Below are 7,724 nucleotides of genomic sequence, written 5' to 3'. Positions count from 1 at the left end.
TCTTTGTTCCTTTTAAGAGATGAAAAATTCAGTTGTCTTCCTCAGCTTATTGACCTCCTACAAATACAGGAGATAAGGAAATGGATCCCTTTCTGTCTCTAATAGCATGATATTCACAACTTCGAGTTATATAGAGAATAACAAAACGGATTGGAATAATTATTATCAATGTCTACTTCTCTATCTATGTGGATGTAGCATTTATAAATTAACCAAAAACACTTGCAAATCTGCATAACCAGTTACCCATGTTCCTAATGCTTTCAATTTATCCTAATAGACATTTAATGAATACTTTATAAAGCCTTAGATGGGGAATTTTAAAATCAATGGTGCTATTTTATTGCTGTTTGTATTATCTTTATTTGGATGGTGTCTTAGCACTCTGATGCCCATCGATTTCAGACCTTGATCAATGAAACAAGGTTTCAGCTTAAATACATTGAGCTGCACAAGAGAAGCTGGATCTGGGGGTAAGGGGTTCTTTCCTAGGTGAGGCATGCCTGAATTCACGCTCATGGCTCAGACTAAGTATAGCACGAGGTAATCCTAGATACTGTCCTTGCACGGCTCTCCTCTTACCTTGTGGCTTCTGCAGCTTCTGGGGTAACAACAATTAATTATCCTCAAAGCAGCTCTGCTACGGAGGGTGCAATCAGCAATCAGCCCCTTCTTTTGCTCAAGTTGATTCAGTCCCGGGCTGCTAGCGACGCTTGGGTGTTTTATCCGCATTCGAATAATGGGTATTCTCCTAAATACCTCTGAAAGCCCTGTGCTAGTGCTAGCTCAGCAGCACTTACATGTTGTGGCGACTGTACTCAGAACTGATGGATAGATATGAAGCTTGACAGCTTCTCCCATCAGTATCAGCTCATTCAGTTCCACGTCTATCGATTTCCCTTTTCTGTCTCTGGTTGCCTCCAACCTGGCTGAGCGTGGGTGAATCCTGTAATGAAATGGATGAGGTCCACAGTAACACCAGTGGGGTTTTGGATGGGTTTTGGGGAAGAGCTGTCTGAGCTAGGAGACACGGTGGAGTTTTTTTTCTTGGATTTGAAATCAAAACCAAATTGCAAGGCAACCTGGAATTTTTTTCCTCTGTCTGGAGGTGACTGCAAATTTCAGTCAGTTTGTCAAACTGTGAAGATGTTGCATGAAATATGAGCGAAGGGAACCAGATAGTGTTAGCTGGGGAAAAAGGAAAGAAACATCTTTTGGGAGCTAATGCCACCAAACCAGCAGGAGCTGCTGCCTGCTGGGACCTGAATCCACATCCCCCTTACATTACAGGAGGTCATGGTGACGTCCTTTCCTGAGAGATCTGCTTTATTTTGTATCAATCACTTGAAAATTCACAAGAATAAGGACTGAAGCGGGTATGTCTTAACCACTGGACTCAAGTCATGGTCACACACAGCCCTGCGTGAATATTGAATTGTTCCCAGCCAAGTGGAAGAGGTTTCACAGGAGTGGAGAGCTCTGAGTCCCAGAATAGCCTGAGGTCAGGATTTAGCTCTAGCATGAGTGACCTGAGTTTAAGTCCCTTCAGGAAGTGATGGGAATCATGCTCAAGGCTTCCCTTGGGATACTGAAGCTTTCCATCATGAAAAGATAATCTTTTCTCATTGTTGCCCTTGTGAACAACATGTACCTAAGTCCTGCCGTCCATCCACCCTCCTTTGCTTTTGTGAAACTCATCTTCTTTGCTTGGCCGTGCTGTTTTTACTTGACATGGGAGGTTTTCAGGTTTAGGCAAGAAAATCCGCAATCAGAGAATTTCTGAAATCTCCCTTCTGCTCTCCCTCTGCAATTTCTTAGTTCAACGAAGCAGCCACTATCTGTAGAGCCCTACTCTCGTGTGAGGGCTGTGGCTCAGCTGCACCCCTGGTGCTAATGCATTGCTGAGGGCGCTAATTAGGGCTCCCAGGAACTAGTGCACAGAAGGTTCAGCCCATCACACGTCTGCTGGGCAAGGCCAGAGCTCACACAAGACTTTGCGTGAGCCCTCCCTGACCTGTGGGCAGCAGCTTTTCCACCTACCTCAGCCTGCTGCTGAGCTCCTTGCTGTCCGTCTGGCTTGTGCAGCTCTAGGTTTGTCCACAAAGTCTCATCCCTGAGATTTCCACACCTCCTCGTGGGGATCTTTCTGCTGACGCCCTTTGGGAACTCACGAGCTCCAGGGGCTGGACCTTTCTCCCTCAGAGCAGAAAACTGATGTACCTGGTCAATATTCTCCACTGTCCCTGCACATCTTTTTCCCCTTCCAGCCCTCTGGACCTATTCTCCCTCCAGCCCTTTTCTGCCTCCTACACGGACATCCAAGCATTTTGGAATTCAAAGATCATCCTCTCTCTCCTCTGCCCTTCATCTCCAAAGTGCCTGCCGGGCGTAGACCAGGTTAATCTGCTGGCTGCTAATCTCCCCAGTGACAGGGGATAAGAAAAGGGACAATATGGGAAGGTCTGTGGGTCAGCCCATGGCCTGGAGGGCTCTTAACCCTTTCTTCTCCTGAGTCCTCCAGGTCCTGCCTGGAAGAATTCTGCCTGTCAGAAAGGACAATGAAGATTTATGCACGAAAGTCAAATAAACCATCCCACTCAGATATTCCCCCCATCACGTCACTCCTCCTCCTCTCTGAAAAATACTCTCTCCTGGAGGGCTTGTTAGACATCTTCCTCTCCTATGGCTGCAGAAGATCTCGTGGGATCCAAAGGCATTTTGACACCTTATTGTTCTTGCTGTTTTGGTGGTAAGTTAGAAGTCTGTGTCTCTTGTGTGTCCAAGTCTAAGTGCCTACCACTGTTGTGGAGATGGCTGCGGACACTTGGCTGAAGCTAGCCTCACCTGGCGTGAGACTTCTGGTTGCCATCATGTGGTTGCTGAACGGGGCAGCTCAGAAGCAACTTGCATGTTAGGTGCAAGGACTGAGCCCCTTTCAGATGGTTTTCTTCCAAACCGTGCATTGCTTTTCAGCGAAGTGAGCTGTCCTCGCATGGTGCGTGAGCTCCTCCAGGCAAACTCAGGGGAGAGATGCTCCAATGCCAGGTCGTAGGGCCACCCTACGGGTGGGCAGTCACCTCCGGGCTGCTCACCCGACTGCTACGAGGATGACCACAGCACCGAACGCCAGGCTTTGTGCAACCAAAGCGCCAGGGAGTGCACTGGGAGTGCTGGTGCCATCTAGGACCAGAAACACGGGGTTAAAAATTGGGGGGGGGGGGGGGGTAAGAGCAGTGCGAATACAGCACCTGAGATATGGGGCTGCTTTGATCCCATTCCCCAGGAGATACGGGTACACTGGCGCTGTGAAAGCACAGGCAGCTTTGTCTCCTCTGAAAGGAAAGAAACCTGCCGAAGGGATAAACTTTCCCCTCTTTAGATGCCTCCCCTCCGCTCCGCTGACGCCCTGTGCTTGCTTTCCCCGAAGGAGCGGGGACAAAAGCGGGCTCCTGTCACCAGATAGCCTTGCGAGGACTCCGCGGGCAACCTGCCTGGCCTCGTCCCACGCGGCTGGAGGCACCGGGGAGGGTTTGTTTGCAGACGGGCACTTACCGCCTGGAAAGCCCGGCTGATCTGCTGCCCAAGTGCAATTTTGGCTCAGCCCTCCTTTGTCCCCAGAACAAAACCAGCCCGCACTGTACAGCTGCCGCCGTGCGCTCGCGGGGCCGTTGTCACCCGCAGAGGGGCTCTGGGCTGAAATCGCCTCTCGTTTCCCACCCACGGATGTTGGCGCGGACCCCGCACCTCCGGAGTGGTCTGCTCGGACCACTCCACCCCTCGACCTGGCCCGCAGAGCATCAGGCTGGGTGTGTGAGAGGAGCGGGAGCAGGGCTCGAGGGGAGCTGGGCAGGGGGGTCGAGGGTGGGGACAAGTCTCTGGGACGGCAGTGACAGTACATGGGTGAGTCGTGGAAGTTTCTGCGACTGGCGGACGAGAGACTCATTTATTCAGATGAGCTTTTCTGCCTGCGGGTCTCCCAGAAGCAAAGCAATTTCCTCAAGTGGCTTTGACACTTGGAATTAGTCCTTGATTTGTTTTTGCTAATTTCCCTTCCCCGCTCCAGGAGGGTCAGGATTCAAGATGCTCGTGTGCTTCAGCGGGGCCGTCTCAGCTCGGCGCCAGCCTCCGCTCCCAGCCCAGCCCGATGCAGCTCCTCTAGAATTTGCTGTGCTGAGTCCTGCTGGCACCAGAGGATTTCAGCTTCAGCCCATGCTGGCGATGCTCGCTAGAGGCATCGTGTGTGTCACAGCCCATGCTGTCCAGGTGAATGGAAAAATTGTCCAGCCCAGGCAGGAAAGACATTCCTATTTCAGGTGGTGTCTGTGATACTGGTGTGGGTTTGGTGTCGGTCAGTGGCTGCCGGCTACGGCCGAGGGGCCAAGGGCAGAGCATGGGGAAGAGATGCAGTGAGACAGGATTTGCAGTCAGAGCTGCGGGGAAATGGCAATCCACCTGCAGAGACTCAGGACACAGCCTGGCTGCCTTCGCTTGACACCGCTTTAATGAGACGACCTCTTTCTGCACTGAGTTGCCATCTTGTGAGCATCAAGGCACAGTTGTCTCTCTAGAAATTGGGGGATTGTGCCCAAATCTTGCTTGAACCCAGAGAGTCTACCAGGGCTGTGGCCCTGGAAGTGCTCCGGAGTCACAGCAGCAGCAGCACTCTCGCAGCCAGGCAGAAATGGTGCAGCAGGATCAAAACAAGTGCAAGCAAAACCCTCTGGATGAATCTTTGCCAAATCAAAATGCTGCCTTGAATGCTGACATGTCCTGGTTTGATACTTTTCTCGATAGCACGTGTTGACATGTTTTTCATTTCACAATGACTGCTTGAAAGGAAGCCTGCTGTTTCTGATCGTAAAAATATTTCCAGTAGCTGAAAAAAGTTGAAATTAAGGTGGCGAGTTTCAAAATTATCTGATAAGCTTCATGTCAATCCCTGATGATTTATGTTTCAGCTTTTCTTTTTTATTCTGTTTAGAAACTGAAAAAAAAACCCCAAACCTTACAAGTTTTCCTAAGGAATAGAGAATCTGATTCCAGTTCGGAGGAACACACATTTTGTGTGTGTGTAAGGCTGAGATATTTTTGGCATGAAAAGGACCAGGTTGATCTGTCTAATGAGCACCAGAGCAGTGAGTACTGCACATGCAAAGATTTGTCCTCTGGTCTGGTTGCAAGCTGTAGTGAATAACCTGATATTAGAACTACTCAGGAAATCCAAATAGTTTTTAATTTCATCAGATAATCACAAACTGACATTTCTTGAGTGATTAAAAACCCAAACCCAAACATTTTCAGAAGAAAGCTAAAAGAGGTGAGAAAATAAAAAATGTGGGCTAGAGGTAAAAAAAAATTAGGTTTTAGGTTCTTGGTTTTCCAGTAAAGAAAGGAATTTTTTAAGGAATCAGAGTGTTTCCCATGAACACTTCTGTTTAATCACAAGGGTATTTTTATGAAAATGAAAACGGTAGTGGAAAATTTTTGGTTTCCCACATACACAATTTCTTCAGGGGCTCAGGCTGGAAATAATCAGCTTTCTAGAAGGAGGACTGGGGACATTTTTTGGAGGTCCTTAGAGCTGGGGATGGATCCCTAATGCCAGGAGCTAGGTCTTGAGTCCTGGCTGGGAGGTTTCTGAGCCAGATCGACTCCCAAAGGGTGCAGAGGGGCTCCCCACCCTGCTGTGCAGAAGGCTGACAGGGATGCTCTCATATGCCAGGGATGCTCTTGTACACAAAGATGCCCTGGGGGTGCCCCAGGGGTGTCCCACATGGACCAGAGCAAAGGTGCTCTGATTTAAACCCATCAGCCCTGCTCCTATTTTTGGCATCCTACCCCTCCGAGAGGATCTCCCTCCTCCCCGCCGGCTTCGCCTCCCTTCCCCCATGGCCCCCTCCTCCCCCTCCCCGGAGCCGTGCAAGCCCCGGCTCCTCCGAGGGGTAATTGAAGCAGCACGTAGAGCATATGGCCAAGCAGGGATCCCTGCTGGTGCACCAGCTGTGAACTGGGTGCTGGGAGAGAGCAGGCGGCGAGAGGCTCCCGTCTCCCGGTCTGGCTGCCTCCCTCTGCCCAAGCGGTTATTCAAATGGCACCTCTTAAGGAGGTCTGCCTTTTGGGGTCTCACCGGCCGTCTGGGTGCCGGGGATGTGTGTGGGGGGGGTAGTGGTCAAGGTTTCATCTTGGGCATCCATCCCGGCGTTGCTCTCTTCCCCTCACCCTCAGGTCCCCCCTGATGGTGTTGCCCCTCGCTGCTCCCCAGCCCGGCTGCTCTGCCCCCGCTCCCGTGATGTGCCAGCTCTGCTATGGGATTTAGGGTCCCGGGTGGTGCTGTGGGGCAGCTTGTGGGTTTGATGGGCACCTGCCAGCAGCCATCCAGGAGTGGGTCCCCCTGCACCGGGCTATTTCCCATCAGAAGGCCCTGATTTTGCAAGTGAACTCACTCCAGCTGCTTCAGACCCCCTCCACTGCCCTCACAGCTGGGCCTTGATCTCCCCAAAGTTGTGTCCTTTGCCCTCCCAGGGGTCCCTGAGCCTCTATGGGGTGCAGGGTCTCAGGGCAGGAGCTGGGGTGGCACTGCTCTGCGGTGGGAGATGTGTCCCTCCGAGGACGCTTGTGCTGCTGCAGCTCAGGTCACTCCCCTCCTGCCACATGGGCTGAGGTGGTGAGCCTCCATAAAATGTTTTCACATGACATGGTAGAAGAAGCCATGTGAGATGCCCAAAGTCCCCTAGTTCCCTTGCATTTCTTCTCAAGTCAGCTGGGGGACTGTCCTGGCTGGGTGAGTTTTCAGCCCCTTTGCTGCTGTGGTATAACTTGACAGCTCCGTGCCTCAGAGCCCAGCTTAAGTGGTGATACAGTGACCCACCCTGGCCCCACATCACCCATTGGACTAGGAGTGGGACAATCTTTCACTACACACATTGCACCAACCCACAAGGTAGCTCAGGCTGGCACTGGGGCTCAGATCAAGTCCAACAGCTGCTGCGATGCTTCCCTTCAGTTTTTGGGATGACAACACTGGGGTGATGTCTTGTCCTTAGGCACAGACTCCAACAGGTACTGCCCAGGCAGAGGGGACATGAGCACCGACCCATCCTCACCTTGCTCTTTCCTACATCGATTTTTTTGCCATTTTCTAGCCTGCTGCAGGACTGGAGCCTTCATTTCCTATTTCCCACGTGATGTGTCCCACGAGGTAGCTACCTACCATGAGTCACATGCTATGGTGTATCCTCTTGTGTGTCTCCTCAAAGGTCCCCTATAGAAAAGACTGAATGAGAAATCACTCCACTCCCAGCCTTCCTCCCAGCTCTGTGCAACCCTGCAGCCATCTCTTTATGATGTGGGCTGACAGGGAGAGGGAGACCTGAGTATAAGGGACACGTGGATGTTACAAGCTCTGCAGGACACACTGGGGAACATCATTCATAAATATCCCCATGAGGCCACCTCAGACATGGCAAAATCTATTATCTCAGAATCAGTTTTGGCAGCACAAGAGATTTGCAGAGATGGTGGGAGCTCTGGCGTCAGATTTACCCTTTCTGGGACATCTGATTAAGATGGGGGCAGCCCCTGCATGGAGGGGCTTGGGAGGTGGCCACCCCCCAGCATCCTGCCCCATCCTCTGGCCCACTCCCCAAATAGCCTTTTGTCTTCGGTTCAGCCCTGCCTTAGGTAAGGACCCGTGGAAGGAGAGCAGCCAACAGCAAGTCCTTAGG

Source organism: Aquila chrysaetos, chromosome 21 (genome assembly GCF_900496995.4).
Source record: "Aquila chrysaetos chrysaetos chromosome 21, bAquChr1.4, whole genome shotgun sequence".
Classification (NCBI taxonomy): domain Eukaryota; kingdom Metazoa; phylum Chordata; class Aves; order Accipitriformes; family Accipitridae; genus Aquila; species Aquila chrysaetos.
Note: the sequence above shows the minus strand (reverse complement) of the source record.